At 42.1% G+C, this 15,245-nt stretch overlaps 1 protein-coding gene across 7 annotated transcripts in view; it reads right to left on the reverse strand.

Moving 5' to 3' along the window:
- ANO6 (anoctamin 6) overlaps positions 1-15,245 on the reverse strand; it is a 192,175-nt gene that overhangs the window by 91,262 nt on the left and 85,668 nt on the right. The gene's annotated exons all lie outside the window — the stretch shown is intronic.

The raw sequence follows: 15,245 nt of genomic DNA on the forward strand, positions 1-15,245 counted from the left end.
CACCTTTCCACTTTTATTCATTTGTTCATGCCATACTGTCAGGATACCCTCCTGTAGTATATCCACTGTGGAGGCAGGCTTGCGGCATCTTGGCTGGGCTGCAGTACCCAGTGATGCAACCAAACACTGATTTAGGTGTTGCTGTGAAGGCATTCTGCAGATGTGGTTAACATCTATGGTCAATGAACTTTAAGGAAAGGGGATTATTCTCAGTGATCTGGGTGGGACTCAGCCAGTCGGATGAACGACCTTCAGAGAAAAACTGAGGCTTCTCTGGAAGAAATTCCATCTATAGATTGCTGTGCCAGCCCAAGAGCTTCCAGCCTGCCCGGCCTCCTGGAGTGCGCTATGGATCAGACCCCACAACTGCAGAAGCCAAGTCTGGAGAGAAATTCTTTAAAAACTCTCTCTCTCACTGTGCCATGTGTGGATATAGATATAGATGATATAGATATATACACATATACATATATGTACACACACACACATATACATATATGTACATACACATGTGTATATAAGTATATACTGTACTATTCTCTTTTCTGGTAAAACCTTGATTGGTATAGATTTCGGCACAGATTTCAGTACCTACACACCTGTTTTTTCAAAAACAATGATTTGTTTTGTTAATCCTCATCAGAGGATATTTTTCCATTGAGAGAGAGTGGAAGGAAGGGCAGGGGAGAGAAAAAGAGAAACACTGATGTGAGAGGGACAAATCCATTGGTTGCCTCCTGCATGTGCCTGGACCAGGGTCTGGGAGCTAACCCTCAACACTTTGGTTCGCAGGCCACCACTCTAGCCCGGCCGTGGGCAAACTACGGCCCGTGGGCTGGATCTGGCCCATTTGAAATGAATAAAACTATTGAAAAAAAGACCGTACCCTTTTATGTAATGATGTTTACTTTGAATTTATATTAGTTCACACAAACACTCCATCCATGCTTTTGTTCCGGCCCTCCGGTCCAGTTTAAGAACCCATTGTGGCCCTCGAGTCAAAAAGTTTGCCCACCCCTGCCTAACCACTGAACAACACTGGCTAGGTTGAAAACAATGATTCTTAAACCTGGCTGCACATAAAGTCACCTTTGTAAACTTTATACCAACATATACAGGTTCTAACAAAGAGCAAGATTAGCTCATGGAGGTGGAGCTTGGGCCTCCACTTTTCATAAGAGCTCTCCAGGTAATTGCGACACAGAGCCGGGTTGAGCCCTACAGTCCTAACTAAACTCCTCTAGCACTTTTACTGTAAAAGTGCCGCTGGGACTAATCAAACACTGCACACTGCCGGATATTTTCCATTTAACCAACCTACCAACCAACCAGCATTACCTGCATGACTAACATTTGTCAGATAATAAGACAGAGGCAATGTTGGCCTAAATATTGAGATACACGGCTTGGCATTTCTCGAAATACATTGATTAATAAATACTAAATGATCAAATAAATGAAAAAGTTACTTCAAAATTTAGTGAAGCTGATAGTGGTTTATTCAAAATAGTGCATAATTTAAATAGCTCATATGTCTCGTTCTATTGAAAATTCTATTAGCAAGTGTTACTAATGCTCAACGTATTTATTTATTGATAGGCTGTACCATGGGTGTTTTATAATATTGCTGGCTATGATTAATTCTCAACCCACTGATAATTTGGGAGACACCTAAGGGCCCGACTACTTTCTCCGGAGCAGAAGTCACACATGCTCCTGTGTGCTCATAAGAACCAAGTCCTGATGCCAACACAATCTGATTTCATTTGAAAGGAAATGAGAAGGTGCATGGCTGGGCTGAGCAAGGGAAGGCTATGGCCATTTCAAGGCTGGCTAGCCCCGAGCCTGCAAGGTGCGTTGCCAACTATAAGCATCCATAAAAGTGAACTAAGACTTCTCGCTATATTATTATTTTATGAATATGCTTTTAAGATAGCTAAAATGCTTTTCAATCCCTGTGCAGTCACAGAACGACACCTCGGTTAGGAAATCTACTGCTGATTATTCGGCTCTTTATACAGGAGGAGGCTGAGGTCCAAAAAGGAAAAGCAATTTGCCCACAGGGGACAGAGAGCAGAGCTTCTTGGGAACAGAGGCTTCTAATTCCCTAAAATTCCATCTTCCACTCAGCTTGGGGAGAGGGAGGGGAGGAGGGGAGGGAGTAACGACTTTGAAAATGACTTTCCCTTACTAAAAAGAAAGCTTGTGTGTGTGTGTGTGTGTGTGTGTGTGTGTGTTTAAAAAAAGTAAAAACACTTCTCAAAGTCTCAGAAATATCTCACCTCATTAACCTTTATTCTTCAATCTTATTACTTCCTATTTTACAAGAAAGTACATTTGCTTTTTAAAAACTCTTAAGACTAACGAAAGTACATGAAATGGTGGGGATACCATTAGCATCACTGAATGATCTGTCTAAATTTTCATGATGTGTTTTTATTTTAAGGGATTTGGATTTTGCAGTCAAATTTTACTCCGGCTATAAGGATGGTCCTGATCTGATATATTCTAATTCATACTAACATCATATAAAGAGTCACATTATTGGCCTGCCCATTATAATTAATGAAAATGCTCTTTGGTAGTTACTACAATCTGTCAGTTCACATTAATCTACATCTCAAAAAATGACTTGTGAGAAGGCACTATAAATGCATTTTTCCCTTTTGAAGGAGCTATCAGTGGTTCTCAACCTTCTGGTCCTTTAAATACAGTTCCTATCGCTTCTCGGCCTTTTGGCTAAGATCAAGTGTAAATACAGTTCTCATGTTGTGACCCAACCATAAAATTATTTTCGTTGCTACTCCATAACTGTAATGTTGCTACTGTTATGAATCGTAAATATCTGATATGCAGGATGGCCTTAGGCGACCCCTGTGGAAGGGGTCTAGCAGGACCAAAGGGGTCGTGACCCACAGGTTGAGAACCTGTATTAGAGTTTTCTGGGTAAAAGCATATTTATAGTTTTCTTTCTTTCTTTCATTCTTTTTTTTTTTTTTTTTTTTTTTTTTTTTACCAGAAACAGACTTAAGGAATACATTTGAGACCTATAAATAAAAATATACTTATTTTATTTATACTTATTGTTGAAATAAAGAAAACGACAGTTAACTCGTTGAACTTCAGAAATAAAAGGATTTTAAATCACCTCTCCAAAACCCTTAATACTTCCAAATTAAGAGTTCAAAGTATGGGATGGACAACTGCAGTTGAAATCCCACTGGTTTCCCTTTTGACTTTCTAAGAATCCTGTGAATTCATATGTATATACATTTCCACCAAGTCTGAATTTCTCTTTAAATTTTAATTTAATGCAGGGTTTTTTTAGGTCATGGCACGGTCAGGTTATTTACCAGCAGATTCTCAACTTTAACTCAATTCTTTTGCTTCTGTGGGCTTTTTGGCATTATTGTGATATGCTTTTAGACGACTTATAATCAAATGAGTCCTATGGTAAATATGATATCACATTTTTGTTCAGAATGCCCCCAGAATGCCCAGGGCTCCCTGCCTTCCTCACGCATGTTTTTGTCAAATTAAATTTGACATCCCCCAGATAATAATAAATAGCTTGCTGAATTTCATTTGGGCTGCTTTGTGGGGCTGGAATTCACAAAGAGTTTTGCAGTCAAGGGTTTTGAAAACCAGGGAATAAAACCAGGTAGAATGAACACTGCTATATGGAGGAAAGGGTTTTAATTAATTACATAATTTGGCTGCTGACGATAATAGGTTAAATGAAGGAAAAAAATAAAAAAGCAACGCATATGTTGGTGAGCCACATGCATCTCACTGGGGTGGTCCAGTCCCAGAAACATCCTCTCTTTTTCTCATTCCCCACTTTCCACCAACTACCAAGTCCAACTACACATAAAGCATGTGTCCCCACTGACATCCTGGTCCAAGCACTCATCATGTCCTTCCTAGATTGCTGTCCAGTTTGTCTGTATTTGAACTACTCCAAAGAATTAAGGTATTTCATTTATGAGAACGTTTTTCTGAAATGAAATCCATCTGCCTATATATACTTTCTATTCTTGGGTCTTAACTCTACATTTACGTTACTATAGTCAAATGTTTAAACTTGTCAGTAAGTTATTGCCACCACCACGTTGATCCTTCTCCTTTCTATAGTCTTCCTTTTAAAATGGAGATCCCAGATTAGGAGGTGGATTTACCAATACTGAACGGGAGAAGCCTAGTACTTCCTTTGTTCTGGCCATAGAGGTATGAATGCAACCTAGAGGTACTATTACATTCTCAATTCATAATTAGTTTAAGTTAGCATAATACCTAGCCTTTTCACGTGATCAGTTAGTAGGCTCGGCCTTTGTGATCTTTAGTTAAGGAGCTGATATTTATGAATTAGGAGCAGGAGCTTACTTGAATTCATATTGATTTTTGTCTCCTCTAGAAATTGATTTCCATCCATTATTCCACAGTCTTGGTAAGAACAATTGCCCAGATAAGCACACACTCACTAGGCCTGCATTTCTTCGTTCTGTATTAAGTACAATTTTTTCCACACAGCTTGCTAAAATCAAAACACACAAAAATAGCTGTGGCTTTCTTTTGCTCTAATAATCCCCCCTCATTTAAAAAAAAAGGGGGGGGCAATGTGCTCACTTTGATATGACATTGAATTCATGTTGGTTCCTGATGCTAACATTCACCAACTATGTGCTTCAAAATCTCATTCTGTAATATTCCTGGGGATTAATGCTCCAGCTTCAATGTCTCTATTGATCAGAATATAGTTTATGCCCAACTTCCACCCTAACCTCACCCCCTTGTGAAAACTGTCACAAATGTCCCTTTACTATTCTTAGAACGTGTCTTGTTCTCCTTATCGCCTTGAGATTACTAATTGTGATTCCATGAGCAAATCTACAAGCTCTTTTAATACCCTAGTTGAAAGATAATTTTTCTAGTCAGGAAATTTAAACTCATTGGAAAAATTATATTTCTTTCTAAAGTAGTCTCACGCAGAAAGGGCTTCTGCAGCCCTTCCCTGGGGCTCGTACCGTTCAATCTAAAGTTCACCTTCATTAGCAGAAAAGACAGAAGTAATACAGGAGTAGATGAGCTCTCTTCTCTGTCCTTTTGTACCACTAAACCAGTGGTTCTCAACCTTCTGGCCCTTTAAATACAGTTCCTCATGTTGTGACCCAACCATAAAATTATTTTCGTTGCTACTTCATAACTGTAATGTTGCTACTGTTATGAATCGTAATATAAATATCTGATCTGCAGGATGGTCTTAGGCGACCCCTGTGAAAGGGTTGTTTGACCACCAAAGGGGTCGCGACTCACAGGTTGAGAACCACTGCACTAAACTGTCTTCCTCAAGTTTCGACCCTTTGCTGCCTCTTCAGGGTCTAACATAACTCAAAATCAAAAAAAAAAAAAGGACACATATGTAATACCCTTTGTAATACTTTAAGCAATAATAAAAAAAAAAAGTAAAAAAAAAAAATCAATCAATCTCTACCATGTTAAGCATTTTTTTTAAAACAAACCTCAACTCACTCACTCACTCTAGACTTGAGTTTTACTCACTTTTGTTAGTCAAAATGGAAAAGATGGGGGTGTTCCAAAAAACCATTAGTACAGAATGATAGTGTGTTAGCTCTGAGTAAAATTGGCTTCAGTGGGTCTTCCTGGCAGGGCCTAAAAGCATAATCACCATTTATGACTGTTTCTCTGGGAAAATGATTCTGCATTCCAACGAAGTGACTCAGAAAGAAATTTCTGACCCAGATCTGTGCGTGTTGGACTGCCTGCTTTTGCTCCTACCCCCTAATCCTAACAAATGTAGCTTCTGAATCATCCACATAAAGCAAATGAGTAGGTCCCCTTTCCTCCATACTCAGGAATAGCACACATTCCATTACCTTTGCTCTTGAATGCACAAAAAGCTCTCAACGGGGAAATGCCATGTGAAGTCTTCTCCTAGCAAATGGGCCAATTGAGCCATTCTTACTAGCTAGTTTATCTTTGACCTCATTTCTCTCCTAACAGTCCTTTTTGCCAAAATAATGTTCCTTTGTTTGGCTTCCTTTTGCAGTAGAGTTTCTTTTCTTTTTTAGTTTGCTGAACTTAGTGCCAAAAGCTATAAGGCAAACCGCCCTATTTCTCTGTTAGAAGTGCCTGAATGGAAGAGTCCTCCTTTTAGCCCGTCTCCCAGATCCTGAAAATCTGGGAGCTTGAGGCAGACCTTGTGATTTATGATGGGTTCCTGGGATTAGCCAGAAAGGCCGTGGACTGACCATAAAATCAACTGTAATCTCGTTCAATAGCCCCAGCACTGAGTTACTTACTGCAGGGCTACTTAGACTAGAAATAACCAAACTGAGGTCTGGATTTCTAGAGAGAGAAAAAAAGAAGAAGATTCCATTGAATCCATTTTGAAACAAACCTGACTGACCATCTTGAAACAAAACCTGCAGATCGGTGGGCAGCTGGTTCTGATTCTTCTCTCACCAGACCAAGGAAGTAGGGTTGCTCATTCCCTGGGTCACTGGCAGACCATTACTCCCAATGCTCTTGGGGGAAAAATGTTTAGGTCCATGCTAACAGAATATACTCCTAGAGTTCCCTAGAGTCTATCATCTCCTCTCAGCGGCTGCTCCTGATTCACTGGAAATCTGGCCCTGGCTCACATTCTGAGTCTTCCATCAGACCCGGACATCCGCATCCACAGGCATGGCCCATATACGTTGGCACCTCAGTCAATTGACTTCTTATTATTAATGATCGTCTCCCTTTCATGAACTGCCAGAGTCCCACTGTGGACCTTGTCATCACTTGAAAAATTCTCTTTCCAAAGTCACTTATTCAAGAATCCCTCTTGTTGACCACAACTAACATTGCTTCTCATTTCAGTGACTACTTGAGCTGGGGATCTTTTCTCATCAATCTGCAAATCCTTTTTCTTCCCTCCCTTCCTTTTTTAAGGTTCCATTTCCCAGCTCATCACCTCAGTAACACTTTTTCCACCATATCCATTTTTTGAATTTTTTTTTATTGACTTTTAGAGAGGGAGGGAGGGAGAAGGAGAAAGAGATAGAAACATCGATGAGAGAGAAACATTGATGGGCCGCCTTCTCCACACCCCACCACTGGGGATTGAGCCCACAACCCAGGCATGCACCCTGACTTGATGGGGAACTGAACCTGCGGCCTCCTGGTGCACGGGTCAATGCTCAACCACTGAGCCACACCAGCCAGGCCACCATGTCCATTTAGCACAGCTCCAACTCTGGCTGAAGCCTCTTGCTTCCTCACCGACTGAGTGATAGTGGAGAAACCACAGCAGGGCATTTGGGTAACTCTGTAAATTCAGGCTCCCTGGCCCCACACAGGCCCTCACCACAGCCCAGAAGCCCTAGAACTTTTTCTAGGTTTTTCCAGGTCAGCCTGGTCTCTGCTCTCCACAACTACTTCAGAGCATCAATTCCTCCCTCTCCTCCCAGTGTTCTCTACGCTCTCAGCAGCTGAAAATTGAAGCTGTAGGATGGGAATTCCCTCACCTTCTCTCCATCAAATCCGCAGACAAATAGCATCAACCTTCTCCCTCCTTCCTGGCCCTTAGGAGACACTGCTCCTCCTATCTAGTGCTTATTTCTCCACTGCGCTCTGCAAACATTCCACAGCCCTTTCAAAGCTACTCCTCTCTAGATTCAGTTGTTCCTCTTGCATGGATCCTTCTTCAATCCTTTAAAACTTGTTCAAGTTTCTGCATCTGTCAGAAGGAAATCAACCTTGACTCTCATATTCTCCTCCAGTTATATCTCCCTCATCCTTCATAATCATCCTTCAAACCATTCCACAGACCTTCATAGTCAAACTCCTTGAACGATAGGTCAATATTTTCTATTTTCTTTTCTCCTGCTCATTCCATAATCCTCAGAGGTCCCACGAGTCCCCAACACTCCCTAGAAATTGCTCTTTATAAGGTCACCAGTGACCTCAACACCCTTTCTGCATTTATCTAACTCAGTGGTTCTCAAATGGGAATGGTTTTACCTCCCTGGGACATTTAGCAATGTCTGGCAACATTTGGTTGTCACAACTGAGGAGAGGGTCCTTTGCATCTTGTGGGCAGAGGCCAGGAATGCTGCTAAACATCCTACAATGCACTGGAGAGCTCCCCACGACGAAGAGAAATCCAGCCCAGAGTTTCAGTGGTGCTGAGGCTGAGCAATCGTGATATCACTGAATCCCTACACAACACCCGAAACTATCAACACTTCATCTGCTTCTTGGCTGCCATCCTGTCATTCTCCCAAATTCCTCCTCCTCTCTGGTCATTTCCTTTTGCAGCCATCTGCAGACCCGAGTCACTGCCCCTTATTCCTTGGAAATTTAAGCTTTGGCTCACTGTTACTTTTTAAATACATTACGCCTGGCATAACTCTTGAGGATTTTCATTTCCACATATGTGATCCTCCCAACACCCTGTTCTTGCAACTCCACCCTGCCTCAGCCATTCGTTCCAATATTCAAACCCCAGACTTTGTCTGTACTTGTTACTGTAACTCCTCCCTCAATTATAAACATCTGACTCTCCAACTATTGCCTTTTATTATTCCAATTCACTTTTCCCCCAATACCCCAACTCCAAACATGATCAAACCCCACTAAATTTATTGATCTAAATCTAAATCTATTGACCCTATTGCCTCACCTCCTCTTATCCCTGGTCCCATACTCTCTTGCAAACATCTGGTAACTCTCTTAGTCTTGTCTTGCTTCACTGAACTGACCTGGTGAAACCCCAAAATAAGTTAAATCACACTATTTGCTTATCTCATGCTTGCTCCCCAAAGCTGGACTGGAATGGAAAAAGCATACAAATCATCATGCCCACTTCAAATGGGCTCATAGCACCACCCAGCAATTATATCACATTTCCCAGGGTATTCACTCTATCTCATATCTTCCCCTTTCTTTTCTCTTCTCCTTTCTTTTCTCTTTTCCTTTCTCAATCTTAGCGAATGCCTTGCTTCCCATTTTACTGGTAAATAAAAAGCAATCAAGAGAAAAAGTTCAATAAGTTCCTACTAGCCAGTCTAACAAAGTGATTCCTCCCACCTGAGGCCTCATAGTGGCTTTAAAATGAACCATCTCTTTAGCTATGGGGAGAGGCCTCCACTTATGGACCACATTCCATCCCCTTCCTGTCCTCTCTCAAGAGGGCATTCCAGGAATTCTTCCCTTTTACTCTGCAGTGCCAGATTTTCTGTCCTTACAGAATTATTTCAATTATTTTACAAAATGTAATTCCTGCCATCTTAAAACGAACTAATTAAAAAACTTTTCATCCTAATCCCCTTCCAGATAAATACCTCCATTCTCTGTCATCTTGTTCAGCAAAATCTTGTGGAAAGTGTTCTCTAAACTCCCTGTATCCAATTCCTCTTCCTCCATTCCATTTTTAATTCTCTCTAATGAGTTTTGGATCCCACCACTCAGCTAAGACTTCTAGTCAAGGTCAGCTCCACGTTGCTACATCCAATCACTCATCCTCACCAGCAGTATTTGGTCACCCCCTCCTATTTGTACTTTCTTCATTGGCTTCCAGGACTCTCCTTGCTTGCCTCCTACCCCACTGACTTTTCCTTCTCCGTCTCCTCTGCTGATTCTTCCTCATCTCCCTGATCTATAAACACTGGACCCCAGGGCTCACTCCAGGGTCTCTTCTTAACTTTATCTCCCTCTTTCCTTTGATGCTGTCATTCAGCCCCACACATTTAAACACCATTTGTGTGCTGACACCTCACCTCTCTAGCTAGACCCCTCTCTAATTCCTGACTCATATATCCAATTGTATATCAACTTCTCTACCTGGATGTCTCAAACTTTACAGATACAAAACGGAAATGTAATCTTCCACTGCACACTTTTCCCCCCAACTGCTCCTCTGTAGTCTTCCAGGTCAAAAACCTTAGTCATCCTTGACTGCTCTTTCTTGCATACCTCACATCAGATCTGTCAACAAATCCTCTTGGTTCTAACTTTAAAACACACCAAGAATGAGCATATGTCTCATTACTGCCATCATTAATACTCAGGACCAAGCCACCATCATCTCTCACTTGGATTCCTAAAAAGTCCAACAGGTCTCCATGCTTCTGCTCTTATTACTCCACAGTCTACACTCACCACAGTCAAAGTGATCCCTTTAAACCACAGCTCAGTTCAACTCTCTCCTCTACTCAGAATGCCCCCGTTATCCTCCAGTAACTTCCCACCACAGTCAGGGTAAAGCCAAAGTGTTTAGAATGGCCTATAAAGTCCCCACTGTCTACTATTCTCATCATCCTTCTCTCTACTCCAATCAAATTGGCTTCCTCCCATTTCCTCAATCATCACAAACTCCCACCGCAAGACCTTTGTCTAAGCTCTTCCTTCTGCCTGAACTGTGCTTCCTCTAGATTTCCAAATAGTATGCGCTCCTACTTTCAGGTCTTTTCACTTGCCACCTTTGCAGTGGGATGTGCCCTGAACACTATTTAAAACTGTAACCCTTCCCCCTCAATGTACACACACAATCCTTACTTTATTTCCCTTTAGGATTTACCACGATTTGGCATGTGATGTATTTTACTTATTTTGTGTATTTTATGAATTTAATTTATTGTTTCTCCCACCAAAATGTAAGTCCCACACGTACAGGGATATTTTGTTTGTTCACTACAGTGCCTAAAATAGTAGACTCCAAATACATTATTTGTTAAATGAATTATTATTTTAACTCTTTCTCGGGGATCACATATATTTTCATCTAGTGAAAGAGAATCAAATTTGAATTTCAGGGAATCAGCAGTATTTTCTAGAAAGTAGTATCTTCCCTCAAAAAGGGAGCCAGTTACACAATGAGATACTCTTCAGACCTTCTCTCTGTATAATCGTGAGTGCTGAACGAAGGGGACATACAGTATACCTACTTCACTTTATTCCTCATTTTCCTGAGTCTATTTTTCTAGGTAAGTCTCTCTAAATCCTGGTTTCTCATCATCTTCCCTGGTTCATCCTATTGTAATCCTAATATTCTTTTGCCAACCCACACTCATTATTTACTCTAAATTTGGTAGAAGCTAAACAAAGGAAAACATCACTAACAGCATGAGATAAAAGGTGATAAGACTCTTCCTGCCTCCAAAAAGCCAGGAGACTTAAATACAGTGGGGCCTTGACTTAGGAGTTTAATTCGTTCCAAGACCGAGCTCGTTAACTCAAATTACTCTATCAACTCAGTGCAAAAAATCGGCAGAGAGACAGCTGGTATCTCAAAAAACTTGTTAGTTCGGGACACTCGTAAGTCAAGGCCCCACTGTATAAATCTTAAGTCTGAAAAGGCTTGAAATAGGGATATTATTAGCGAGACTCAAATCATAAAACATAATCCCTTAGCCTTCTCTTTCCTTCCACGTGTTTTCCTGCTGACCCAGCCTGGTTTCTCTCCAGTTTGCTGCAAGCAGAGTCCCCACTGCTAGATCCGAGTTCTTCCCGCCCCCATCCTTCACCCAGGTGTGCTCAGGCAATCGGGCCTATGTAAGTTCCTGGGCCCATACCAACAGAGATGGGGTTTCTAGAAACAGACTTGACCACTACTTAACCCTTCTCCCTACGAACCCCTCCACTCCTTGAGGCTTGGAATAAACCTGAGGTTTGCGAGGTCAGCCATGACTGCACCCTCAGGTCACCTTTGTTCTTAACCAAACCTGAAACTGAAGGCACTGGGGGGAGCTTAGGTGCCCTCTATCTTCATGTTACCATATTGCAGAACCACTTCTGTCTGCTCCATAGCCATGTGGATGGCTTCCATCCTCAGTTCTGAACAGACAGCCTAGGTCTGCCATCTCTGCTTCAAAGTCTGAACTCTACAAGGTTATCAGGGATATCCGATCCCCAGCCTCACTCTGGCCAGTCCCCTTCCCCAGTGTCTGAGACCTGTCATCACGTACCTAGTCTATGTTTGGGGTCCATGTCCGAAAACGGTGGTCACCAATCACCTGATTCCAGAGCATCTGGCCATACCACTCTGTCCTTGACTAGGTCGCCATGAACTAACTGTTGTAAAATTATAATTTAATTATAGTTAATTGACACAAAGGAACATTAGAGGGGAAAAAAACACAGTATGGTACTGTATACCTTAAATGAACACAGTGCTACATGTCAATTATATATTCATTAAATCTCAGTAAAACTGGGGAAAAACAGCAAGGGAAACATTCAGGATAAAATGTTAAGTTAATAAAGCAGGTTATGAAATGGATTTTCATTGTGCTTATATAAAAACCTGCACTGGATTGAGATGGTTTCCCAGCATAGCAAGATCACCAAGTTACGCTCTGTAAGGTCAGCATTTAGCCGGGTCTTTTCCACCTCACTCCCGCGTCCACCTCACCTCAGAGAGGGTCCATGTTTAGTTTCAACATGTTCCCAGCACCTCACACGCTTTGGAGTAGCAAACACACACACACCTTGTGTCCACATCTCTGTCACCCCTTTCCATTTCAGCATGCTTTGGCTAACCTTGCCTCAGTCTAAAAGTGGGGTGGGAAGTGGAGAGGAGCAGCACAGAGACGCCGGTGACAAAAGCATAAATGGATAACCTCTGCAGTGAACGAAGTGAGCACAGTGGGCTGCTGTCTCCAGGCCACACGGGGGTTCACAACAGCATCTGTTTACCCGTCACTTACAGTCATTTACATAGACCACCTGGCAACACGGCTCTGCCTGACTAGTCACTTCATAGACACCTGAGCTGCGACGGAAACTTTGAATGTGCTTATCATGCCGGTAACCAAGGCTACTCAACTAGCACTGCTCTCTGAGGCCTTGTTTAAAAGGAAAGAAAAACGGAAATTCTGAAGGAAACGAATAATGATAAGCATTTTCATTCTCCCTGTTGGCCAAACCATATAAATACACTCCGTTGTATGAGAACACTAGACTCTTGATCCTTCTAAAATCTGAACTATTTGAGGCTAAGGCCTGAGTAAACATAGTCTGTGCCTTGCTTTATTTCGGTTCAGCTCAGCAAACTGCCAGATGGAGAACAGAATGCTGACTTCACAGCTCCTTTTACTCTTCTGTCTTCTCCCTGTTTTCAATTTTGCTTTGCTGTTGGGTTCTGTTTGCTCCCAGGGTCACAGTATCACCTGTTTCTGATTTTAAATTTGGGGTTGGATCAGCTTACCTGATTCTGTCCTGGCGTTTGCCCAATCCGCCTGCCTACACGGCCCAGTGAGCCACCCATTTTCACTGATGCTGTAACATTCTGCCTACAAAAAAGGCTACCCTTCAATATTACGCCCGATTCCCTTGAGGACTTGTTCTCCAGGCACCTTGCACACCTCCTGTTTTTTACCATGGAGACGGCATCGGGGAAATACATGTTTACTGTGGAACTGGGAGTATGCAGCCTACAGTGATGCTGAGGAGAAAACAGAAGCGGCTATGCACAGGCCACACAGGGATGTGGCATGCAGTGAGCATCGGATGCGTGAAAATCCATAAAGCACAAGAAAAATCACAGATGCCTTCCTGAACACGGGTGCGAACACACAGTTAGAGAAAGATAATAGCAAGGCTATAGACATCGATATCAACCGTACATAGAAGGAAACTGTGATTAACAACTTCAGCTCTTCTACTGCGGTGAAAAGAAATGATGGATATTCTTGAGTGAAAAATAAAAATATGAAGACAGAGCCTAAATCTCTCCTTTCGGTTTGGAGGTTCTCGGACTCATTGTTAAGACAAGTCGCGGTAAGTCTATTCTGTGATCTCCAAGTTCCAGCCCTGGTCATTCTAGCTTGGACTGGCCAGTCCTCCCACCTGAAAAAGGGACATGGGGCAGTTAACATGGCAGGTAAAAGAAGATTCCCAGTGTAATTCCCAGGGTAGACTGTCTGTGGCAAAGACAACACTGAGCCATGCCAATCTCCAACGCCATAATATACGAAGATCTGTTCTTAAGAAAAAATACTTCTATTTCCACACCGGGCATTGGTGTGAACTCGATGTGTTTACCAAGCACACCACCACCTGACTGCACAGAGCTCTTTTTTAGATTAGATATGTCGCTTACAGGTTATCAGAAAAAAAGCAGTTCGAAAATAACAGAACCAAAGAGGGCCACCTCCACGAGCCTGTACTGATATCAGACTCAAATGTGAAACACCTGCGTCAATTCCACTCCGGCCTCTAAGTGCAGAAGTTAGATCCACCACAAAAATGCTCTGTTCCTTTAAGATGCAGGACTACTGGCGAGCACTCCCAATTTTCCTTCACTGAAAATCTCATTGAATATAACAGGGAAGCCATCGAACACTATGTCTTTCTATTACAGCCAAGTGATTTTCGCAGTAGGCAATCTGCTAGTACACCACAGGAGCCCACACTTTGAAATACAATGGCACTGTGGGTACAGTTTGATGTGCGATCTCTTTTCAGTCCAGAGCTCTTCCTCCTGGCTGAATCGAGGGGGCGATCCATAAAGAGTGAGTGAGACGAGAGAGGAAAAACACATAATGAGTTCTTTTTTTTGGGGGGGGGGGGCATCTTTATCAATAATACAATGCTGCCCTGGTGCTCTGTCAATTGTCGGAGTGGCGACTGCATATTACACTTTGAAAATAAATCAAAAAAGATTTTTGCATTGCTAAAGTGGTAGACAAGCCTGCGGCAGGGGGCAAAAATCAATCCATGGCGGTGGGTCCTGGCATGCTTTCCTACACGTCTGTGAATAACAGGGTACAGGAGTCAGAGAAACACTTCTTCCCACTCCCTCCCTCAAGTGAATCTAATATAAAACCTATTCAGTGAGGACATTCTGCATAAAGCGTCCTATGTGCTTAATTTTCTTTTAACAAGGCATTAATAAAATCACAGTAGCATCTAATAAGATTTTTAATTTCTTAAGGGTAGGAACCATGGCTAGCCTCTAATGAGTCTAATTTAGTGGAAGCATGTAGTTCCCCTCTTGGTAGGAATAACCACTACAATAATCCTAGCCCCGCAAGATATGCCTATATAGGTTGTATGACTGGAGGTTTTGGAATAAAATGGGAATCAGACTGGTTAATGGACTTGTACGTGCTCAGTAAAGACTGGTTTCCTGAGTTACTAACAGCAGAAACTGATACCAGGGTATGAACGAATGATGGGGAACGTGATGCTATCGTGCTGCAGAATGAGTTCCCATTGACAATGACACGTAGCAGAAC

The sequence above is a fragment of the Myotis myotis genome, unplaced genomic scaffold (genome assembly GCF_014108235.1).
Source record: "Myotis myotis isolate mMyoMyo1 unplaced genomic scaffold, mMyoMyo1.p scaffold_m19_p_3, whole genome shotgun sequence".
NCBI lineage: Eukaryota > Metazoa > Chordata > Mammalia > Chiroptera > Vespertilionidae > Myotis > Myotis myotis.